At 41.5% G+C, this 24,377-nt stretch overlaps 1 long non-coding RNA gene and 1 other non-coding gene across 2 annotated transcripts in view; both read right to left on the bottom strand.

Annotated features, from left to right (window-relative positions):
• LOC135212814 (uncharacterized) overlaps positions 1–24,377 on the bottom strand; it is a 508,471-nt gene that overhangs the window by 62,814 nt on the left and 421,280 nt on the right. The window lies entirely within an intron of this gene.
• Positions 19,854–20,018, bottom strand: LOC135219348 (U1 spliceosomal RNA). Its single transcript, XR_010315418.1, has one exon. It is a non-coding gene; the product is annotated as a U1 spliceosomal RNA (small nuclear RNA).

The following is a 24,377-nucleotide window of genomic DNA, read 5'->3' as shown; positions in this document are numbered from 1 at the left end:
ATCAAGAGATGGGCAAGGACAAGCCCTTAACAAGGACTCTCAAATGCTTTGCATGGTGGTTACAGAATTGTGTTTCAACGTCAAGTTGATTTTTCTGTTAGGATTTGTGCATTTTATTCATTACAAAGAATCATCTTGCTTCAGTGTAGACCTTTCTTAATGCTTGAGTATGTAGATTTTGTTGTGGTGATGAATTTTGAACTCATTCAATTCTGATCACAATGGTCTTGGAATCGTATTTTTACTACAAAAACCAAACACTCCTTTCTATGATGTCCATAACTGTCATAAGTGAGGCATCTCAAAGGCTCATATATTATTATATATATATATGTATGTATATGTATATATATATCTATATATATATATATATATATATATATATATATATATACACACACACACACACACATATTTAATTCACCGTATATCATTCCATAGATGCTAAGCCTTGGAACAGCATGCAAGAGGGCTTTGGAAGATTTAAGAATTTCAACCGAAGTGTTTCAACCGAAGTGATTAATTTCCCTTTTTCCTACATCTGCAAGTATAGGCTTCATGTAAGGGAGGTCCAGAATAGGGTCCAGAAATAATTACATTAAATATCCAGAGAGGTCATCTTTGTTTATCTTCCTCTGAGGGTCCAGGATTTGAAACTCACCGTTTCTTTAGTGTATCAGCAACACCTTGATCCTGGGATGTGCTGACAATGTGCCTCTAAGTTTAGACTCGCTACCAGTAATTCTGACACATAAATTTCTTTTTGAAAGCAGCAAACAACTGCATATAATGAAGTGCTATCTGTTGTACACGACTGGAATTTTATGGAATTGAGCTTGGGGGATGGACTAAGAGGTTAAGATTTGCAATGAGTAGGACAGGTTAGGAACAAGGGAAGGTGTTAACGTTTTTCTTCTTTGAAGGGTAATCCTTGCGTACCCTTCTGTTTCGCCTAAACAAGTCTCATGATGGAAATCATTCATTTAAAATTTATGACAGTACCCATGAAAATTGGTGGACTGTAAAACCAAATTGGTTTTCATCTTATCAAGATGTTTAGTTAGCCACTCGAAGTTGAGACCGTCTATGAACGAGTGTACGTATGTAAGTACGTAACTGCAACAAAGTGCGCAGTTGAGTAAGCTCATATTGCTCTGTTCGAGACAACTACGGCAACGCTGAGGGGAAATGAATGTATCTCCCCTTATATTCATTTGAAATGACGTATTTCTCCCTTGTAAAAGGTATGCACTTGTCTTAGTTTAAAATGTAATTGTTACCATAACATTTGAGTGTTCCTTTATATTTTTACTTTGATATAACTAACCAGTTAAGTTAGGCATGAGTACAGCTCTTTGGCACAAGATTGCCGTCCTAAGTGAACTGTTTATATTAGAGGGAACCAGTATAGGGGTCCAATGTAAGAATCACTATAAGAATCAGTGTTGGTTCTAACTGTTATGCAAGGAATACAACTAGGAATAAGTTGCTTGCACAATGTATCCACCTACTGTTAATAAGAATATATATCTATATATATAATATATATATATATATATATATATATATAATATATATATATATATATATATAACCAGTGGGAGCCAGCCTTTCCCTCAACCGTAACTACGACCATGAAGATTCGTCTGTCCCCCGATGTAAATTACCTGTTCCAACGAAGAAAAGGCCTAGAATTATATTAGCCTAGGCCTATGAGGTACCTTTATATAAGCTTATGGTTTGAATTGTTATGTATAGGCTAGTTTGAGTTAATTTGTCCTAAAATGTATAGTAGCCTACCAATGGTTAAGTCAGGACACTTGACAAATCGATATTGTATACTAATAGAGTATAGTAAGTACACTAGTAATAACAGGAATATTTTCATTAATATTCATACATTACACAAGGTTCAAAACTGTTCTGGTTGTCATATAGCTTTTCCAAGGTATCCTTCACAAAGGAATCTGTGCCAGAGAGCTAAGAGGTTGGAGGTATCAACTGCAGGTTTGATGATAATTGAATAAATGAACCTCTATATATACGACACCCACGTTAGATATTGTCATGCAAGGAAAACAAATTCATCACGATTATCTATTATGCAAATGATAATAATTGCATTCTCAATTCCACAAAACCAACAACTTTTCCTGTTATTGATTGATTTAACTGAAATTCTGCCAATTGGCAAGTGTCCTCTCTTTCTTATATCAATATTGCAACTTGAAACTTCCTACAGCGAAATCAACAGTATGATAAGTCACCCATTTTCTCTCGACTTTATTTCGTCGAATTCCAAGCACGAAATATGGAAAAAGAAAGCAGAAGCAGGTGGCAGAAACAATGGTTCCTTCTCTGATTAACGTATTTTGTACATGTTTTTGAACTGGCAATTGAACAAAGTCGTGAGAATTTGTTCTATATTTCGTATTGAAATATGCTTTGTATTGGGATTGCCAGAATAATGCTAAATTAAGTAAAACCTTGACTGAGTAAATACCAAACTGGTTTTCAAGATAGCGTCACTATGATGAGCTGGCTTTCCTTCTTTCCAGAGCATGTTAGTGGTAAGACTTGCTTTGATTAAGCTCTCATTTTGCTGGCAGTTCATTACTCACCGAGCATTTCAAGTTACAATGTTAGTATTCCGAATTGTTAAGCTACGCTTGGCTGAGGCCGTAAGTTTACTGAAACGTATTTCTTTTGGGTTCCCGACTCCTGTCATTATCTTGCTTATTAAATGTGAATTGTGTAATTGCTGATTAGGTCAGTGTTCCCTTAAGGACCACGTGGTCAGCTATATCATAGTGAGGTATCTTTGAAGTGTAAATGGGACGTATTGTTTAAACTGTATTGTAAGGGTAGACATGAGATAGTTTATTTTTGTAATAAAATTGTTAAAATCTTACTGGCATCTTCATTAGTCCTGTGAGTTGGGGATTGAAGTCTGTCTGTGCCAAAGACTAGGCTATCCTGCCAATACCACCTGGTGAACCAGTCATCCCTGTTGCGAGAGAATAATTCGCAACAGGGTACATCATGAAGAAAGGGGTAGTCTGCTTATTCATCGGGCAGGCCTCGTAACTCCTTCTGCCCGCGCTGCCAATCCCTCCGCCAAGGTAAGTAGTTCCACCCGTAACAGCTGACGACCTCGTGTGCCCTGACCCAAAAAGCCATGCGACCTCCTCAGTCTCTGATTGCTGCCCTTCCCGACATGGCTGTGTCCCCGAAGAAAGGAAGATTCGAGCCGTCCGACTTGTCCGATGATTCCAATTTCTAACCCAACTAAGGTAAGTCCGGTTTTATACATTTTTAAAAATTTTAAGCCACTTTTTCTTGCCAGAACTTATGAGCTTGCCAAGAATCTTTAAAATGTCGGTAAGGAGCGAAGCGCCGTCCGATCGCGCCGAAACTCATTTTTTTGTCTATGCCTTTTTTTCTTGCCAGAACATACGAGCTTGCCAAGAATCAATAAAAATGTCGGTGAGGCGTGAAGCAAAACTAATTTTTTGTTTTTTAATCTATGCCTTTTTTTTTCTTGCCAGAACATACGAGCTTGCCAAGAATATTTAAAAATATCGGTAAGGCGCGAAGCGCCGTCCGACCGCACCGAAACTAATATTTTTGCTTTTTTGGTCTATGCATTTTTTCCTTGCCAGAACATAAGAGCTTGCCAAGAATCTTTCAAAATGTCGGTAAGGCGCAAAGCGCCGTCCGACCGCGCCGAAACTAATTTCACCTAAAACTAATATTCCGATGTTCATTTCTGCGTCGGTGGCTTCTCCTACCCAAAAACGCCGGTTCCCAAAACTTCCCCCTTTACCGTTTTTATATACTTTTGGATATTCCATTACTGCATGTTTTATATAATCATGCCAAAACATACGTCCGCCATCTTGTTTGTATTCGTCCGCCGATTCTCTAGCAGAAGGTACTCTTGCCCGACGAATGGACAGGCGCTTCTGAAGAAAGTCTGAATGCCTTATTAATTGGAAAGGATGTCTTAATCTTTAGCTTAAGGAATTATTGGTAATTTTAGTGTCAAAGTAAAGGTTTTTGTTTAAACTGTATTAACCCAATTCAATTCTTAACATGTAATATAAACTTGAGCCAGTGCAATTCATTTGCATTATATTTATCTTACTTTGCAAATTGTGTTGTTACATTCACAAAATGATGGACATGAAGTTTACACCAACATTTACTGAACTCATATGATGCGATGTGTAACACTAAAATCAGTGCTTAATATTTCAGTGGTACTCGCAAGAAGTAAAATGATAACATAGCTGTTTTTCTGCTTAATGGAAGCAATGTTAATATAGTTCTAAACAGTGCATAATTTCTGCAAGGTGCACAACCCCATGGTCAGTCCCCCTCGATCTCTCACACCAACTTCAGCTTAGAGATAGAACCATATGGAAAGACATTATATCATCACGTGACTGGAAATGTTCTCATATGTTAGGGAATACCACGTGTTTAAAACAATTATGATCAAGATATATATTGCATTATGGGTTTTTACAGAAGACAATTATCTTGTAGTTTTCTTCGTTTAATTATGAAAACAGCAGATAAAAACACGGGGATCTTACCAGGCAATGTAACTTGGATCTCTCTCTCAATCACAAACTGGAATACTTAAATGGAACCCAGGATGATTGGGTTCCCAAGTATTGAATTATTATCAATTAAGTTGAAAGATTAGAATAGCAATACTCTTTATAGCAAAAGTGTTACTAGCAAACTAGATATGATCAAAATATACAGGTTAGAATTGGTAACATATTTCTCATAATTGTTTTAAAAATACACGGTATTCCCTGACATCTGAGTACATTTCCGCTCATGTGATGATACAATGTCTTCCCATGAATCTACCTCTAACCCAAAGTTTGAGTGAGAGCTTGAAGATGACTGTCCAAGGGACTGTGCACCTTGCGGAAATTATGCACTGTTCAGAACTACGTTAACAACATTGCTTCTATTAAACAAGAAAACACCTACGTTTTCATTATAGATCAGAAACAATCAAAAGAATGACAATTGCACAGAAAATTCAGAAAAATAGTAAAAATATCTTTTGGGAGTTATTATAAAAATGTAAGACTGATTGGTTAACTTACGGGTAGTTTACAGTTTAGTTGGCTAGGCCACGCAACACCTTTTGCCAGGCCCATAATCCCACTGCCAAGGTAAGTAGTTCCCTGACCCGACCCTGTCCGTTATTTATTATCAGTTTTTTAAGAATCATACTAGTTGTTGGTTTTATGCTAGACCCCTTTCATTCATTTTCACCCCCTTTACCATGACGATACCCTGGGCCAGGCCGCGCAACACCTTCTGCCTGGCCCTTAACCCCTCCGCCAAGGTAAGTGGTTCCCTGACCCGACCATGATTCGACCCCAGTCTGTTCCTCTGTGTCAGCATATCATCATTCAGCATGTCCGCTTCTTCCACATCGTATCCCGTGTACGTGCAATTTGCCGCCGCCATTCCAGTGACTACGTATACTGGATCTTGTGATTCTTTGCCATGATGAGCGGTCATTGCTCGTCTATTTGATGAAGACCGACCTTCTCGGTGACTTTAGTGGTGTATGCAGCCAGTGTAAAGAAGGCACCGTTGGTCTTGTGAAACAAGGCAATAGTTTTCAATGGAGGTGCAACACAAGACAATGCCGGAAGCACACTTCTATTCGCAGTGGTTCATTCTTCTCAGGCTCCCATCTCTCCTTCGGCACCATCCTAATGTTAATTTACAGCTGGATTCACGATGCTTCCCAGAAATATATGCAGCTTAATTTGAAAATCGGGTCACCGAACACCATGGTAGATTGGTACAATTTCTGCCGGGACATTTGTGTAGACATTTTGGTGATGGACAACCGGAAAATTGGCAGGCCAGGTCACGTGGTAGAAATTGACGAGTCCAAGTTTGGTAAGAGAAAATTTAACCCTCTTACGCCGAAGGGGTATAATAAAAATTGTCTCCCGTATGCCGGGGGGGGGGGGGGGGGGGGGGGGGGGGGGGGTCTCAGAGTGAGCGCGGAAGAGGAAAAAATACTCTATTCAAAAAATCACAGCGCGTTTAGTTTTCAAGATTAAGAGTTCATTTTTGGCTCCTTTTTTTTTCATTGCCTGAAGTTTAGTATGGAACCATCAGAAATGAAAAAAAAATATCATTATCATATATAAATAATGCGATATATGATAGCACAAAAACAAAATTTCATATATAATTGTATTCAAATTGCGCTGTGAGCAAAACGGTTAAAGCTAACGAGTTCATTTTTTTTCGTTGTAATTTACACTAAATTGCAATAATTTTGGTATATAACACATTGTAAAACGATCAAAGCAACACAGAGAAAATATTATCACAAAATGATGCATAAATTCGTAACTTGCGGACATAAAAAAATGATATTGTTATGTTACAATAAAGTTTCATACATACTTACCTGGCAGATATATACATAGCTAAGACTCCGTCGTCCCCGACAGAAATTCAAATTTCGCGCCACTCGCTACAGGTAGGTCAGGTGATCTACCGGCCGGCCTGCCCTGGGCGGCAGGACTAGGAACCATCCCCGTTTTCTATCATATTTTCTCTCTTCCACCTGTCTCCTGCGGGGAGGCTGGGTGGGCCTTTAATTGTATATATCTGCCAGGTAAGTATGTATGAAACTTTATTGTAACATAACAATATCATTTTCATACAATCAACTTACCTGTCAGATATATACATAGCTGATTGGCACCCTTCGGTGGAGGGTAAGAGACAGCTTCTATATGGAATAGACAGGTAAACAACATATGTTGTAGGTATAAATAAAACCTTGGTTCCTACCTGATAGGTGGTAGACTTCGTGGGTGTTTGCCCAGTAGTCTGCATCACCTCAAGAAACTTTAGCGAGTATATGATCTATGGCCAAGAGTTCTTGTGGTCTGCCGATGGGGTCTTATCCGCTTACTCGGCAGAGCCTAAAAGGACTTTGTCAATGGGTGCTGATCCACTTATATGACAATACACCTTATGAAGGAGCACACAACCAATCCCGACCACCTGATCCTAACCATATGTTAGAACTAAGGATTGTTCCGAGTTATCCCCGAACTCGTCACAACAACCGTAACTCAAAACCACTACACACACATACATAATTTTCAAAAAAAAATTATACTCATCTAATTGGATATGACAAGCGTCTCTTACTGAACAACACAGACGGCCGCCCGTGCTAGCCTAAGTCCTCCATTGTTCGAAGAGACTCTCGACCATATCCAAAAAGAAGAAAAGTATATACATTTAAGGATTGGTGTCGGCTCCCGTACCCAGAATCGTATCCGCCGATACGAAAGGACCTAGAGAAAAACACTTCTCATATGTCACACGCACGTCTTTCAAGTAATGAGATGCAAAATACTGAGTTAGCATTGAATTCAAAATGTCGTATCTATGATGTTTTTAAAGCGACATATTCTTATGAAACGAGAGAGACGTCGCTATAGCTCTCACTTCATGAGCTTTTACTCTCAACAGTTGTAACTGTTCGTCAGGACAGGCCTTATGAGCGTCTGTAATGACGTTTCTTACAAAGAATGCCAGCGCATTCTTGGACATCAGTCTTGTGGGGTCTTTTACCGCGCACCAAAGACCTTGTCTAGAGCCTCCCATTTGATGCTTTCTCTGAAGGTAGAACTTCAGAGCTCTAACAGGGCATAGAGACCTCTCTGCTTCTCTGCCTACGAGACTCGACATGCCTTTGACTTCGAATGACTTAGGCCAGGGATTCGTAGGATTCTCGTTTTCGCTAAAAACAGGGTCTTAAACGAGCAAATCGCTGAGTCTCCCTTGAATCCTACTTTATCCTGCAGAGCATGCAATTCACTAATTCTCTTTGCCGTAGCTAAAGATAATAGGAATAGGCATTTTCGGGTAATGTCTCTAAACGATGCCCGATGAGGAGGTTCGAATCTTTCCGATGACAGATACTTTAGGACTACGTCTAGGTTCCAGTTCGGAGGTACTGGGGTTCCTTAGACTTTGAAGTCTCAAAAGACCTTATGAGATCGTGGAGATCTTTATTATCTGCCAGATCTAAGCCTCTGTTCCTGAATACAGCGAGAGCATACTTCTGTATCCCTTTATTGTGGATACGGCTAGATGAGATTTTTCTCTCAGGAATAGCAGGAAATCAGCAATTTCCGCTATAGAGGTAGTGGAGGAGGACAACTTCTTGGATCTACACCACCTTCTAAATACCTCCCACTTTGATTGGTATACTTTCGTAGTGGAGGTTCTGCGTGCTCTCGCGATCGCGCTTGCCACTTCGCGAGAAAAGCCTCTCGCTCTGACAAGTCTTTCGATAGTCGAAAGGCAGTCAGAGCGAGAGCGGGGAGGTTTTGGTGGTACCTCTTGAAGTGTGGTTGTCTGAGAAGATCCATCCTTCTTGGTAGGGATCTTGGAAAATCTACGATCCACTCTACCACCTCCGTGAACCATTCCTGGGCCGGCCAAAAGGGGGCTATTAACGTCATCCTCGTCTCTTTTGACGCCACAAACTTTTTCATTACTAACCCCAGGATTTTGAATGGGGGAAAAGCATATACGTCTACTCGAGACCAATTTAGCAGGAAGGCGTCTACCATAAGAGCTCTTGGATCTTCCACGACCGAGCAAAAAACTGGGAGCCTTTTTGAGATGAATGTTGCGAAGAGATCCACATGAGGAGTTCCCCACAGAGACCAGAGATCGAGACACACTTCCTCGTGTAGTGTCCATTCTGTATGAAGGACCTGGTTCCTCCTGCTGAGCCTGTCCGCCCTCACATTCCTTACTCCCTGTACGAACCTTGTCAGCAGGGAGATGTTCCTGTGAGACGTCACAAAGTAACTAGTTCTCATCGTGAGCTCGTAAAGGAACGAGGAGTGCGTCCCTCCCTGTTTCCGAATGTAGGCAAGTGCGGTGGTGTTGTCCACGTTTACTTGCACTACCTTGTTTGACACCAGAGGTTCTAGGCTCTTCAAGGCCAGATGTACGGCGAAGAGCTCTTTGCAGTTTATGTGCCAAGACACCTGTGCTGGTTCCCAGGTGCCTGACACTTCCTCTGAGCCTAATGTCGCTCCCCAACCTCTCTCCGACGCGTCGGAGAACAACACTAGGTCTGGGTTCTGTGTTCTTAGAGAGATCCCTTTGTTCTCTTCCAGAGGGAGCAACCACCACTGTAGGTGTGACTTTATCTCCACTGGAATGGGAAAAACGTCCGACAGTTGTCCGGTTTTCCAGCTCCAAGACCTCTTGAGGAAGAATTGAAGCGGACGTATATGAAGTCTTCCTAGAGGGAAGAATTGTTCTAGCGAGGAAAACGTCCCCAGAAGGCTCAACCATTCCCTCGCCGACGTTTGTTGCTTCTCTAAGAAGAGAGAGACTATCTGCAAACCTTTTGCGATTCTCTCTTGCGAAGGAAAAACTCGAAAACCCCGAGAATCCACCGAATCCCCAGATAGACTAGGTCTTGTCTGGGGGTCAGCTGAGACTTCTCGAGGTTCACAAGCAATCCCAACGCTTTGATTAAATCCAGAGTTAACTTTAGGTCCCCCCCAAGCACTGTCTCTCCGATCTGGCCTGATGAGCCCAGTCGTCCAGATACATAGAGACATTCACTCCTTTGAGGTGAAGAAACCTCGCCACATTCTTCATCAGGCTTGTGAAGACCTGAGGAGCTGTGGACAGGCCGAAACACAAGGCTCTGAACTGAAAGATCCTTCCCCCCGTCATGAAACGGAGGTACTTCTTCGATGAAGGGTGGATCGGGACGTGAAAGTAGGCGTCCTGGAGATCTAAAGACACCATCCAATCTCCCTGTCGTAATGACGCCATGACTGAAGCAGAAGTCTCCATGGAGAACTTCTCCTTCTGAACAAATTTGTTCAGAGAGCTGACGTCCAGTACTGGTCTCCAGCCTCCCGAGGCTTTCGCCACCAGAAAAAGGCGATTGTAAAACCCCGGGGGAGTGTTGATCCCGTACCAATTCTATCGCTCTCTTGTCCCACATTTGTTCCACCATCGATCGAAGAGTATCCCTCAGCACAGGATCCTTGTATTTGGCTGATAGTTCCCTTGGTATTGACGTTAGGGGAGGAGTGTTCAGGAAAGGGATACGATATCCCCTCCTTAAGATCGCCAAAGATGACGCGTCTGCATTTATCAGTGTCCAGGCTTCCACAAATCCCAGGAGCCTGGCACCTACTGGTGCTTGGAGGAGAGAATCTTCATTTTCCCTTCTTAAAGGGACGAAAAGCAGATCTACCTCTCTTCTCTGGAGCCTTCCTCCTTGTGGAAGGTCTGGAGGTCGGACCACCTCGAAAGGGCTGCACCGTTGTACTGGGTCCTTTCTTGTCCGATGCAGCAACAGGTTTCTTCTTTCTTGCTGACTGCGTCAGCAGATCCTGAGTTGCCTTCTCAGTTAAAGAATGCGCAATGTCCTTTACTAACTGAGAAGGGAACAAAAAGTCAGATAGAGGCGCATATAGAAGTGCTGCTCTCTGAGCATGTGAGACTGCCTTTGTTAAGAAGGCGCCATATACAGTCCTTTTCTTTAAAAGACCTGCCCCAAACAAAGAGGAGATTTCAAAAGATCCATCCTGTACCGCCTTGTCAATACAAGACAATATGCATAACAGGGCTTCAGGTTCGATTCCTTCCGAATCATGGGCTTTCTTGGACATCACCCCAAGGGACCAATCTAAGAAGTTAAAAACTTCCAATACACGAAAGAGTCCCTTGAGGAGATGATCCAGTTCCGAAATTCCCCACGTAATCCGTGCAGAATTGAGACTTTGACGCCGTGAAGCGTCAACCAAAGTCGAAAAAATCTGTTTCAGTTGTAGAAGGGAGAGCAATACCCATATTCTCTCCCGTCTGATACCAAATGCCTCTTTTCCCAGCCAATCTTGCTGGAGGCATGCAGAAGACTGTCCTCACTAAGTCTTTCTTAGACTTCATCCATGAGTCTAAGGAATGTAATGCTCTCTTCATCGATATGGTGGGTTTCATTTTGAGAAAAGACGAAGGCTTCTGGAAAAGAGCGAGCGCGGAGAAGGAGGAGCGGCAGGCGTCAACTCGTCTCCGTACTCCTCAAGAAGTAGGGTAGTCAACACCTTATAGTTAGACAGACCTTCTCTTCCACTATATTCGTCATCCGAGTTTCCTCTAACTCGGGATCTACATGCGTCTCTGCTCTCCTTTCCAACGCTTCTTCTTCTTGAGGAGACAAACTCCTAATAGGAGAGGGGCTAAGGGAATGATAATCCTTCCTCTTTCCCGTTCTAATAGTCTTGGAAGGCGTCATAAGCTTCGGCTTCTCTAGAATTTTAGAAGACGCTTCACCGCTTACATGACGCTTCCCGTTCGCCAAGCGTCATTGATGACGTCTTTTGCTGACGTCTCGATGACGCTTCGCGCTTGGAAGACGCTCCGCTCTCCAAAGGCGTCCTACTTGGCGTCATAATATTGGACGGAGCGTCATGTCTATGCTCCGTTTCCAATGACGCTTCGCGTCTAAAAGACGTCTTACGTCTCTCTGGCGTTACGAAACTCTCGTAAGCACCTGTTCTCGCTCTCGAACTAGACGCTTCTGTAAGACGTTTAGCCGTTTTCCCGTCTGTATGACGCTTCTCGTTGAACAGGTGAGAGAGGACGAGACTTCTTAATTGGAAGCGTCACGTCCTTCCGACGTGGCGCTAAACTCCCACTATAGATGACAGTTGCTCTTGAACTGCCATAATGATCTTTCTTGACGCTTCTCCCACGTCCAGTGCATGACGTCTTTCGTCATCACTCGGGGGAGAAGAAGGAAAGGGTACTTCCGCGTACACTTCAGGTGACGCTGACGCCCCCTTCGCTTTCCTTGCTAGAGACCGACGGGCGTCATCTGAGAAACGCTCTGGACTAGAATCTATGTCAGGCTTCATATGACGCTTCAGCGGTCTCGACAAGTTTCGATTCCTTCCACCCTCGTTTAGGTGAGGGAGAGGGAGAGGACGAGAACACTCGCGAAGGACGCTTTTTTCTATAGCGCCCTTGAGCCGCCTGCCACGAAGCAGAGCTAGCTGAAGGGACGTCTGACCGTTGGGGATTCCCCACGACCTCCTTAAGGCTTTCGACTTTCCTTCTCCTCTGGGCATGGGAGCTTGGAAGAGGTCTAGGCCTGGGAGCGTCGCAGGGACGATCAAACGCCCCCTCCACAACACTGGGAGAACTCACTTCACTGAAATGCTCACTTTCACTAGCCTTACCTTTGAAGTCAGCCATCTTGGACTTCATGTCTCTAATTGTAGCTTTCCGATTGGCGATTTCCGATGCCGAATCCGAAAAAGCACTCTGAGAATGAGAGACATAGGGAGAATCTACATCAGTAGGATTAGAATTATCCGTGAAAGGCTCAATAGGCCTTGAACTCACACCTTTCAATCGTCTAATTCTATCCCTCTCTAACTTCTTCAAATAAGAAGTCAAAGTCTTCCACTCTTCTGCATTCAATCCCTCGCATTCCTTACAAGTATTAATAGCAGAACACTGAACCCCCCTACATTTACGGCATACAGTGTGAGGATCAACCGAAGCTTTCGGTATCCTCACCCTGCAGCCTACATTCACACACATTCTCACACTCACATTTGAATCAGACATTACTGAGAAAAATCCAAAAGAGTTATTCCAAAAACAGTCCACAGTAGCGAATGCCAAAACACGATCCAGATACGTCACCAAAAAGCCGAAAAACGATGATCAAAGGATGAAATATGAATCTTAAGTCAGGAGGTAATAGCAACAATGTTGATACCACCGGCGACAGAGAAAATATGATAGAAAACGGGGATGGTTCCTAGTCCTGCCGCCCAGGGCAGGCCGGTAGATCACCTGACCTACCTGTAGCGAGTGGCGCGAAATTTGAATTTCTGTCGGGGACGACGGAGTCTTAGCTATGTATATATCTGACAGGTAAGTTGATTGTATGAAAATGTTTTTTTTTTCTTCAAAAATTCACCATAAATCTAAATATTGTTCTAGAGACTTCCAATTTGTTTCAAAATGAAGACAAATGATTGAATATTACTATACTGCAGTTTTCGTCCATTTCGGATGAGTTAAAGTTGACCGAATGTCGAAATTTTTATATATATTTTATTTATATACAAATATTTCAAAAATGAGAAAAGCTACAACCTTCAAATATTTTTAGTTGTATTCAACATAAAATTGCGGACATTTTCATATATAAAATTCTATGAAACGCCTAATATGAAAGGGAGCAAATATTAGGAGAATGTGACGTATGCATTTCGGAGATTTGCGGCGGAGAATCGGCGCGCGGGGGGAAGGAAAAAGTTTTTTTTTTCAAAAATTCACCATAAATCTAAATATTGTGCTAGAGACTTCGAATTTGTTTCAAAATGAAGATAAATGACTGAATATTACTAGACTGTAAGGGGTTTTGCTTGATATTGCGTTTTTCAACCATTTCGGTTGAGTCAAAGTTGACCGAACGTAGTTTTTTTTCTATTTATCGTGATTTATATGCAATTATTTCGAAAATGAGAAAAGCTACATCTTCAAATATTTTTTGTTGTATTGTTTTACATTGAAATTTTGTTTTCACCATTTCTATATATAAAACTCTATGAAGCGCCTAATATGAAAGGGAACAAATATTAGGAGAATGCGACATACGCATTTCGGAGATTTGCGGCGGAGAATCAGCGCTCAGAGGGAAGGAAAAAGTTTTTTTTTTCAAAAATTCACCATAAATCTAAATATTGTGTTAGAGACTTAGAATTTACTTCAAAATGAAGATAAATGACTGAATATTACTAGACTGTTATGTATTTTGCTTACCCAAAAATACCTATATATATATATATATATATATATATATATATATATATATATATATATATATATATATATATATATATATATATATATATATATATATATATATATATATATATATATATATTTATTTATTTATTACATTTTTCGATTCTGGTACGAATACATAATAAAAGGAATGCAGGTGAAACTTTTCTTTTTGCATAAAATGAAATAACATATATCAATAGATACGGATATATAAAAACTTGTAATAAATATAAAAATAAACATAAACTAAATGCAGAATACTCACTCGTAATCCTGACTCTTCGTACTATTCTTGTTTTCTCCCTCCTCCATTGAAGAGTCTTGCATTTTTTTCCTCTCAACATGACGAGGTACAGGTGGAGGAGGGAGACGCGCACCCTTACTGCTGATGGGACACGCGGTCCCGTGTGCCCTCCGCTGTCGGTTGATCAAGCACACGCCAATAGAAGACTGCATTGTGGTACTTACGGTCACACTCCCCGAACCTACAAAGAGCTATTTTGCAGGTGCGACAGAAGAACTAGGTGTCTCTCCTTCTGCCATTCATATGGCACACCCGGCACCATTTCTGCCTGCGCCCTTCTAGGAGCTCCAGTGTGTGATCCCCTGGCTGCAGCCAACACACAGGGTTCACTATCCGATGAGAAGTGATGCGGGCGGTGCCGGCAGCAGGGGCGTTGGCAGCAGGGGCGGCGGCAGCAGCAGGACGACCGAAGTTGGCCCTCCTAAGATCTGCCCTTTCCTCTAGGGGCAGATCTGTAGCTCGGGGATGGGGGGCAGTCATGGAAGGCCACTCATCGGGATTAAAGTGGATGAGGGCATTCCCGGCTGCCTCGAGGAACTGTAGGTGGGTCATCCTCCTGAGCCGTGACTGTAGTACCCACAGTACAGTATGTAGGCATTTTGGAGGGCCAACTGAAGGATGTATTTGAGGTGCTTCTGGGTCCACCTCCTGGTTCTCCTGGCGAAGTGATAGTACTGGATGAGTTGATCAAAGAGATCAACTCCTCCCATGTGCCTATTGTAGTGCCCAATGACGGTAGGCCGCTCAGCACGAAACTCCTCATACACAACTCGGCCCTGTCGACGTGTCTTCTTCCACTGTGCGACCTCCTCTTGGACGGGTTCATGACTCGTCGTAATCATGGGGACAAGTCGGACCCCCTTCCAACAGATGACGAAGACAGCTCCCTTCCGCTGCCACTCTGTCTCTCCTCTTGCCAGATGTTGCGGATGGCTGGCGAACCTCTTGAGGACATTCGGGGCCCCACGCACCAACCAAAGGGTACCACTGACGTGAATACCAGCTTCATATAGTTCCTGGGCCAGGGATACCGAGTTATAATAATTATCCATAAACAGGTGGTATCCCTGGTTATGGAAACGATCCACAAGCCTGAAAACAGTGTCACGCATCATGGAGAAGACCCCAGAATACACTAAGAAGTCCACGACGTATCCAGTGTTGGACTCGGTAATAAAAAAAAATTTCACTCCATATTTCTTCGGCTTCTTGGGGTTATACACTTAAATGCTTAGACGTCCTTTGTAAGGCATCATCTCCTCATCCAAAGAAAGGTTCTTTCCAGGAACCACAAGAATTTTGCACCATTCACGAATGTATTCCAACACTGGGCGGACTAAGATGAGGCGATCGGAGTTATTCCAGGGTATGGCCCTTCAGTTGAAAGCGTTGAAATATCTGTCCAACGCCAGGAAAGTATCACGGGGCATAACGCCTGGCACATTGGGCGTACTTAAAAAAATTCTGCCTCCAATATTGCCCGATGTCGGCAGCAGGCATCAATCCAAAATAAATGTGGAGCCCCAAAAACTGCGCCATGTTCGTGAGGTTGCAGCCCCGCCAGCGATACGGCAATGTCGCAGCAGTACCGAGCGTAGTCCGCCGTCTCTGCTACCAGGTACTCCAGCAATTCCCGCGTAAGGAACAGCTGAATGAACCCCAGAGCAGTGAGAGGAACAGGTACGGTGAGCCCAGGTGTTGCCGTGAATGGGTGCATGTTAGGTGGGGTGGGGTCCTCCGTCCACCCCTCGTCGCTCTCGGACAACCGACCTTCACCTTGGCTGGCGCAACGCTCCGACCTTCTACGTGCCCATGCCGCACGATTTCGCACACGAAACCCTGCCACTGGCCCATTTCCCTCACTTAGGCCCTCGCTTTCTGTATCGTCATCAGCGACAAAACTAGACCCTAAATCCTCATCCTCCCCCTCATAGACACTAAAACCACTAAATTCGAGCTCACTTTCGGGATGTGAGCCTCGAACGGACATTGGGGGCAAATATTCATCATCACTGACATCGGGAGCGATGTCCTCATCACTAGATGACCAACCGCCATCAAAATGAGGACTTGCGACATACTCCCGATTGAGCTCCGATAAGTATGCATCAATGTCCCCTGGTTGGAGGCCTCCCAAATGCCTACGAATACCCCTAAGGACACCCTGATGCTTCCTAGGGGTTACTAAAGGCACACGAGACACACCTAGAGCACTTTCATCCACACGTGGCTGCACAGAACGGCATTGAGGCGCGAGGTCATCTTGGGTGCTGGGTCCCTCGCCAGCATCCAAGTCCAAAATACGTCTTACACGATCCCTTCCGACGGTAAAACGTGCCTTTCGCGTTCCATAGATCGTTGAGACATCTCTATGAATGTCCTGTAGCACCACAAATATTCAAACTCTCGCACAAGTTCGGCATAACACGATTGCGGCAAAAGATCGCTCTCGGACGACGCGTCGCTGATGCTGGCTGATGCGAGAAGGAGGCATTTCGCGCATGCACACTTGGGTCACGCTTCTAAACAAAACAACACCTTGATCCGTGAACTCCCAGCATCCCCCAAGGCACATGATTTAAAAGTTTTCGGCTGGTAGGCCTAGAAGTATTTTTCTGCGAATTTTTTAAAAAACTTTTCAATGTCGACGTACGATACGTCCAATCGGCACCCAACAGACAATTTATCTCGACGTATAATACGTCCAATAGGAGTAAGAGGGTTAATAAGGGAAGACGTGTCGACAGTTGTTGGGTTCTCGGCGGGATTGACCGCAAAACAAGAGAGACATTTTTTCAGGTTGTTCCAGACAGAACTACAAAAACACTTCTTCCTATTTTAATTGAAAACATACACTCAGATTCGATTGTAATTTCAGATTGTTGGAAATCATATCAAAATTTAAGTCAACATTTCAAAACACACCATAACATTAATCACACATTACATTTTGTAGATCCAGATGATAAAAACATACACACAAACACAATAGAATTATTTTTCTATGTATTGTGTCAAAAAACGTTATCTTACTGCAGTTGATTGCCCTTTCAAAGCTTTTTTAGAATTAATTAAACGTGCATATTATTACGTTTATTGGGCCCTCGTCTCCCCAGCATTTAGTTAAATTATTCAGTTGCTAGAAGAGCAGCCATTTTCCCTAATCAGCTGACTTTAGGAGGGAAACACAAGGCAGGCCAGAGATTGGAATTTCCATTAGGAGCGGGGGAAGAAAATAAGCCATTAACTTAGGCCTCAAGTTTAGGGTAATAAAGGCAGGTCACAGGATTAGATAAGCCTCAATGTGGGCTTTAGAAATTCCTAGCATAAGACTTTTTTTTTTTTTTTTTTTTTTCTTAAATTCGGTGATTGTGTTTTTGCATCTTTTAGACAATGCCGGAGGCTGTGTGAAATCCATGCCTTTCGGAAACACCCAGACCTGTTCTCAGTCCAAGCTAGTATCTCCTGTAAGGACAGACATGTCCTCTCCCTGACTGGAAGTCAGCCTTTGTTCTTGCCACGCTGGTTGGAGCCCCCCTTCAAACATCACGACACATGTTCAAGCCTCTAAGGATCAAAGGTACATCTAGAAAGTGCAAAATCCAACCAGCCCTGTTTCTCCAAGACAAATCTTGCTATTTTCCATTTTCAAATCTCCTTTGTATCACTTCTCTACTGAAATTCCTTTGTCACCATCAGGGCATGTGTTACCCGTGACCTGCTCAAGCTTGAGTCTTCATTAAATATTTCATTTAAACATTAGAGTTCCTCCCCCAGTGTGTTAGATAAAAGTGAGTAACTGTAAATTTGTGCAAGAAGTCTTTATTTTATTTTGTGTCTAATCTGGGAACTTTTCCAGATCTTTGCTGAGTCACATGTCATGTCTCCTCGCTCACAAGTGCTTCCTTAACGCAAGATACCTATGATTTATTTTGGAAACCAGCATTGAAGTAAATCTGATTTTGGCCAGCTTTTCCCTATTGTGAGAGATAGGATTGGTCCATGTGCGGCCAAGTTACCTAGCTTTATCCCAGGCCATTCAACGGCCTCTTGTAAATAAATAATGTAAATTAATTAGCTACATTTCCATGGCAACCTTCTAGAGTAAAAATAACCAAATCAATCCTTTTTAAGGTAAGTCAGAAGCCTTCCATTTTCATTTTTCCCTCTAATATATTTCCTTTACGTATTTGGGATCATTCAAGGCTCCCAAAATGTAAGAATATCCATTAAGTAAAGTAGATTCAACATCCGCCAAAATGAGGTGTAATTTCACCGGAATCACACAATCCCGAGACGTTGCCATACAAACAGGATCGTCATCTCCACCCGTCCGTTCCACAAATTCCAGTTGTCCATTCCAAGCCAAAGGTAGCCGTCCCAGCCAGAAAGAAAAGAAGAATCGTGTTCCCCAAAGCCTCAGATAATTCTGATCTCCAAGTCTAAGCTTGACTTTATTTCTGGGGGGACTCTAGGGCCGAGCATTGATTTGACGCCTCACAATAAAAAGGTAAGTTAATTGACGTATATGTAGGATATGTTCCTTGGTTAAGGTTGAAACCGAGTAGGTAATATATAGCAGGTCAGTGTTTTTCTTGGCTAGCGGAAGTCAGGGCTGGTCACCATATCCGAACATTCACGTATGCCAGGTTAGGACACGCGCCCTAAGTCTGGTAAGTTGGTTCATTTGTTTAGGGTCAGTTCAGTTAGCCAGGTAGCACATCTCATGCCCAAACATTCATTTGGGCTAACAGCGCATATCGGTATACAAATGTTGAGTAGGGGGACAGTTCAGTTACCTAGACCACACATCTCATCAACAGAACAACCACTTAGTCTAACAGCCCATATGTTTGGACTACGAATGTAGAGTAGAGGGGCAGTTTAGTTACCCAGTCAGCACATCTCATGCCCGAACATCCACTTAGGCTAATAGACCATATGAACGTTCGGGCTACGAATGTTGAGTAGGGGGACAGTTTAGTTATCCAGTCCGCACATCTCATGCCCGAATGTCCACTTAGGCTAATAGCCCATATGTTCGTTCTATGAATGTAGAGTAGGGGGACAGTTTAGCTAGCCAGACGGCCATTTCGTGGTTTTCCTAGTGTTCATTGTCATCGTCTTTGTATTCCCCCAACCAGAAAAACCTGGTTTCCCAATAGGTCCCCCATTACCGTTTTAAAGAAATTTACCCTTTCTTATGTTTCCCTACACCCTAAAACCCCGGTTCCCAACAAGGTCTCCCCCTTACGGTTTTAATAAGCTTTTGGGCATTTTATTACTACACATATTTTCAAAACTTTCGCCTAAACAAACAGCTGCCATCCTGTTTGTATTTGTCCACTGATTAACTAGCAGATGATACCCTGGCCAAATAAACTGTAGGCGCTCCATAAATAATAGCTGTTTTAAGTGTATCGTATTTTAAATTTAATAGCTTTATTTATTGGAATACTTTAACTGTCACATTAACAGTGAAAAAAGGAAGGCCTGCAAAGATTTTCAACCAACTACTGGTCCACTACTTAGAAGAATTATTCACTCCATTACTAGCAATAACAAACTTTAAATACTCTAGTAATGTAAGTTGTTATATGGAAGAAGTTTTTGTAGGGGGATAGCGCGAACGCAGTCCCCCCCCCTACCAAAAATTGCGCACCCGAGTTGACCACATTTGGGTCAATCGCAAGGGTCAGCACCGCCGGAGTGCAATGGTGAGCCTCACCTTGGGGGAACCACCTTCGTGATCATGGTGTCCCCTGTGCCAGGTAAGTATGCTTCTCACCCACCCAACTGAACCCTAGCTAACATGTTCTGAGGACAAGTAGCCTGCAAATGAAGCTCTAATACAAAAATCATTCTTTACATTGGTACACACTTCAAAGTAATCTTCAAGGGTTATACTTCAATCATTTTACATTTTAATACTAAATTAGAATTATTGTGAAATTGCAATGGAAAACTAAATTCGCCTGTATTACAGTCATTCTTCATAACTCGCAGGTTACTGTAAGTAGGAGCAAGAGCTCTAGCCAGCAGAAGGCTGGATTAATCCAATGTAACATTCATACTGTCTTGGTTTATGTTCAGTTTCTGGAAAACATAATTATTCAACTTGGAGTTCAATTTACATAAAAGTTTTCAGAGCCTTAAAAATGATTATAACATTATTGTTTTACCAAGAGATGGGCAAGGACAAGTCCTTAACAAGGACTCTCTCAAATGCTTTGCATGGTAATTACAGAATTGTGTTTCAACGTCAAGTTGATTTTTCTATAAGCATTTGTACATTTTATTCATTACAGAGAACCATATTGCTTCAGTGTAGACCATGCCCTTTGCCATTTCCTTTTCATTACTTTTCTATATTTTTATCTATTTATTAATTTATCTTTTTTCCTAATAACTGATCTCGTCTTTATGTATTTCCCATTCTCTTTCAAATGAACTCCAATTCTTGGGAAGTTTGAACTTAAGTCAATGGTCCTAGTAGGTTGTTTCTTAATAATAACAAAAATAAGAATAGTTACATTACCAGTCAAACTGTTTATTTGATTTCACAGCATTATGTTGCTATGAGATGAAGCTGATCACACCTCCGAATGGACTCCGACTTAGCCTATATGTAAAGTTTTGACAAGATGTGCCATTATTCTCTTTCATTACTGTCTTGTTACCACTAAATATTAAAAAAAAAAAAACATTGCTCCTGGACATACCCTGAGAGACACTTTGCTAATGACACACACAACTTTTTATTATGGCACTCAAAAAACACTTGATTAGTCAGTCATCACCAATTCATTGCATCATAATTTTATCATGGTATCCACGGAGGTAACCGTGGATGCACTAGGCTTGCACTGTTAAGTCTGTAGCTAGGCTAAGTATTCTGCAGGGCATGTTGGGTAATTTATGAGCAGCTAAAAAAATTTAATCAATTCAAGAAATACCAAGAATTTCATGGAACACCTTGACTGTGCCTTTCTCGATGCTTGGTACATTTTGTTGTGGTGAGGAATTTGGAAACCATTCAGTCTGATCACTATACATGCCTTATATTCCCATTCAAAGTCTAATCACTATATAAGCCTTATATTCCCATTCAAAGTCTGATCACTATATAAGCCTTATATTCCCATTCAAAGTCTAATCACTATATAAGCCTTATATATTCAATGAATTAATATTTCTTGGAGCAACTGGGGAGTGGATGGCTCTTGATTTTTGAGCTTCTCCAACCATTTCTTGGAGTTACAGATTTTACTACACACCACATGATCCTTAATTCATTTCCATAACTCTGACAAGTGAATTGAGCATCTCAGAGGCTCAGATGTACTTACTTAACTGTACATCATGCCCCAGATGCCAAGCATCGTAACAGCAGCGACAAGGTTTTGGAAGGACACAGAATTTCAACTGATGTAATCTCCCTTTTACCAATGCATCTCCAAGTACAATTCATGCAAGGGAGGTCCAAAATAGGTTCCAGAAATAATTACATTAAAATCGTGACACAACTTTCATGTTTAAGCCCGCTGAGAGTAATTTTGACTCCTGTGAATTTCTTTTTGAAACCAGCAACTGCTGCATACAATGAAGTTCCTTCTGCTGGACAATACTGGAATTTTGTGAAATTGAACATAAGGAAGGGACTGAGAGGTTAAGGTCTGCAATGAGTAAGACAGATTAGGAACAAAGGAAAAGAGGATAATATAAAAGGTGTTAACGTTTTTCTTCTTTGTAGGGTAATCCAAACCCTTCTGTTTCTCCTAAACAAAGTTCAAAACTATTTTGGCCGTCATCAGTAGATGACTGGCTTTCCCAAGGTATCATTTCACAAAGGAATCCCTGCCAGGCTGGAGGTATCAACTGCAGGTTTGATGATAGTTGAATAAATGAATCTTCTTATATACTCAACACCCACGGTTGATATTGCCATGCTAGGAAACAAATTCATCGCATTTATCTATTATGCAATAAACAATATTAACTGCATTCTCAATTTGATAAAAACAACATTTTCTCCCTTTTAATAATGGATTTAATTGAAATTCTACCATTATAATTAACTTTATATGCCAAGGCAACTGTCCTCTCTTCCTTGTATCAATATCGCAACATCTAATACTTCCTACAATGAAATCAACAGTATGATAGATCACCCACTAAGCCAATTTGTTTACTTTTTTTATGGTGCAGCACAAGGGGTACATCATAAAAAAAAAGTCTAAATGCCTTATCATTTGTAAAGGACAGATTAATCTTTAACTTGAGGAACTGGGTAATTTTAGTGAGAAAGTAAAGGTTTTTGTTTAAATTGTATTAACCTAATTCAATTCTTAACATGTAACGTAAACTTGAACCAGTGCAATTCATTTGCATCATATTTACTTTACTTTGCAAATTGTGTTGTTACATTCACAATATGATAGATATAAAGTTTATACCAAAAAATTTTACTGAACTTACCAACAACAACAAAAACTATACCAACCCCCAACACAAAAATATTTTCAGAGTAAATGTTTCTTGGCTCTACGGGAAGAAAGCCCACTCTTTCCACTTCACGGTCACGGTTAACAGCCGCCCGAAATCTGGGTCACTGACATAAAAAAATAAAATGGTGTTTAGAGAGAGAGAGTATCCTTCTGCCTCATTGCTAACCAGGTATTTGCTGATTCTGCGATCCTAGACACTAGACTAAAGACATCTGCCACACTCTGTATGCACCAACACTCACATAAAAAAGTGAAACACGCAAGAGCTGAATATTCCCCTCAATAAACTAATTCCTGAGAGAGTAAAAACATAAATCAAACAATTTCAAAAATCAAATCACAACATCCCCTATAAATGCAGTTTCAATTGAATACCCCATAACAAATCACAAAAAACATTACATTCTGCTCCCCAGGAAAAAGACTATGCATGGCAATTAAAAGCAAACCTCTAAACTGTCCCTTTAATCCTGCAAAGAAAATGAAATGCACAAGTGCAAAAATTGTTAACACAATAAAAAAAATAAAATAAAATACTGACACTCACATCTTCATTACAAAAATGGTATGAGACACCCTAAACACATTTAGACCGTCTGTTCACTGCATTTCTGCATATCTAATCATACATGAGTAATGGAAATTACATAAAAACGGAAATGTAATACATTTCCTTATCATAAAAGACAAACAAACGAACATCCTTCTCACGCTCCGAGATACTAAACTGGTTCTCACGAGAATCGGATGAAATTGTAGGATAAGCACGACCTAAAGGGAAGTATGTGAGTTCATTTGTCTCCAACTGTTATCTCCTCCAATGTACAACTTCAAGCATTGTATCACTTACTCTCCAACTCTTCTCCTTGAAATAGCTCTCTTCAGAAGTTCTATCTCAAGATGTAGTTCTGTAACTACTTAAGCAATATATATATTTTTCATAAGTTCACAAGTTTCCCGACACCCTTCTATATTGCTGATGTGTGGACAAAGAAATCTGACGAAGTTCATGCCTACCTGCCTGCCCTCCCGCAGAGAGAGAGAGAGAGAGAGAGATTTCCTTATAACAATCTGCTGTTCGCTTCTTAGTGAATCTTTAAGTAACACAAAACGACTGCCTCTGTCACTTCCATAGAAGTGAGTCCAGTCATTTACCCATGCGCCCCCGATTTCTAACAACTCACGACAATCCTCTTGTGCGTGCGATCGATCACCTAGAATATCTAATTTCTAACCTCTGTGAAATTATGGAAACCACACCATATTTATAACAAACGTCATATTAACACACTCTTTGAAACACCACTGCCTTAGAAGGCTGAGCTCTCGATCAACTAATTTCTGCTGACTCCAACACCTCATCAGCAAGAGCGACAGTTGCCATAAGTCATAACTACAATCCCTTTTCCTAACATCTACATGATTTCCTAACTCCTATGCAACTCCCCAGTCTCTTCAGAAACGTAATCCATAGGCCTAATTGCCTTTTCCGACAGCCACCAATCTGTTACAGGGTCTAATGGACCTTATTTTAATCAAAAGGAGAGAAATCACTAATTGGTAACGTAACCTACCTTGGTGTCCGCTGGCAATTCTGCATCTAAATCAAGATATTAAATCTAAGGCTACAA

The sequence above is a fragment of the Macrobrachium nipponense genome, chromosome 19 (assembly GCF_015104395.2).
Source record: "Macrobrachium nipponense isolate FS-2020 chromosome 19, ASM1510439v2, whole genome shotgun sequence".
NCBI classification, from domain to species: Eukaryota; Metazoa; Arthropoda; class Malacostraca; order Decapoda; family Palaemonidae; genus Macrobrachium; species Macrobrachium nipponense.
This window is presented reverse-complemented; position numbering and strand designations above follow the sequence as displayed.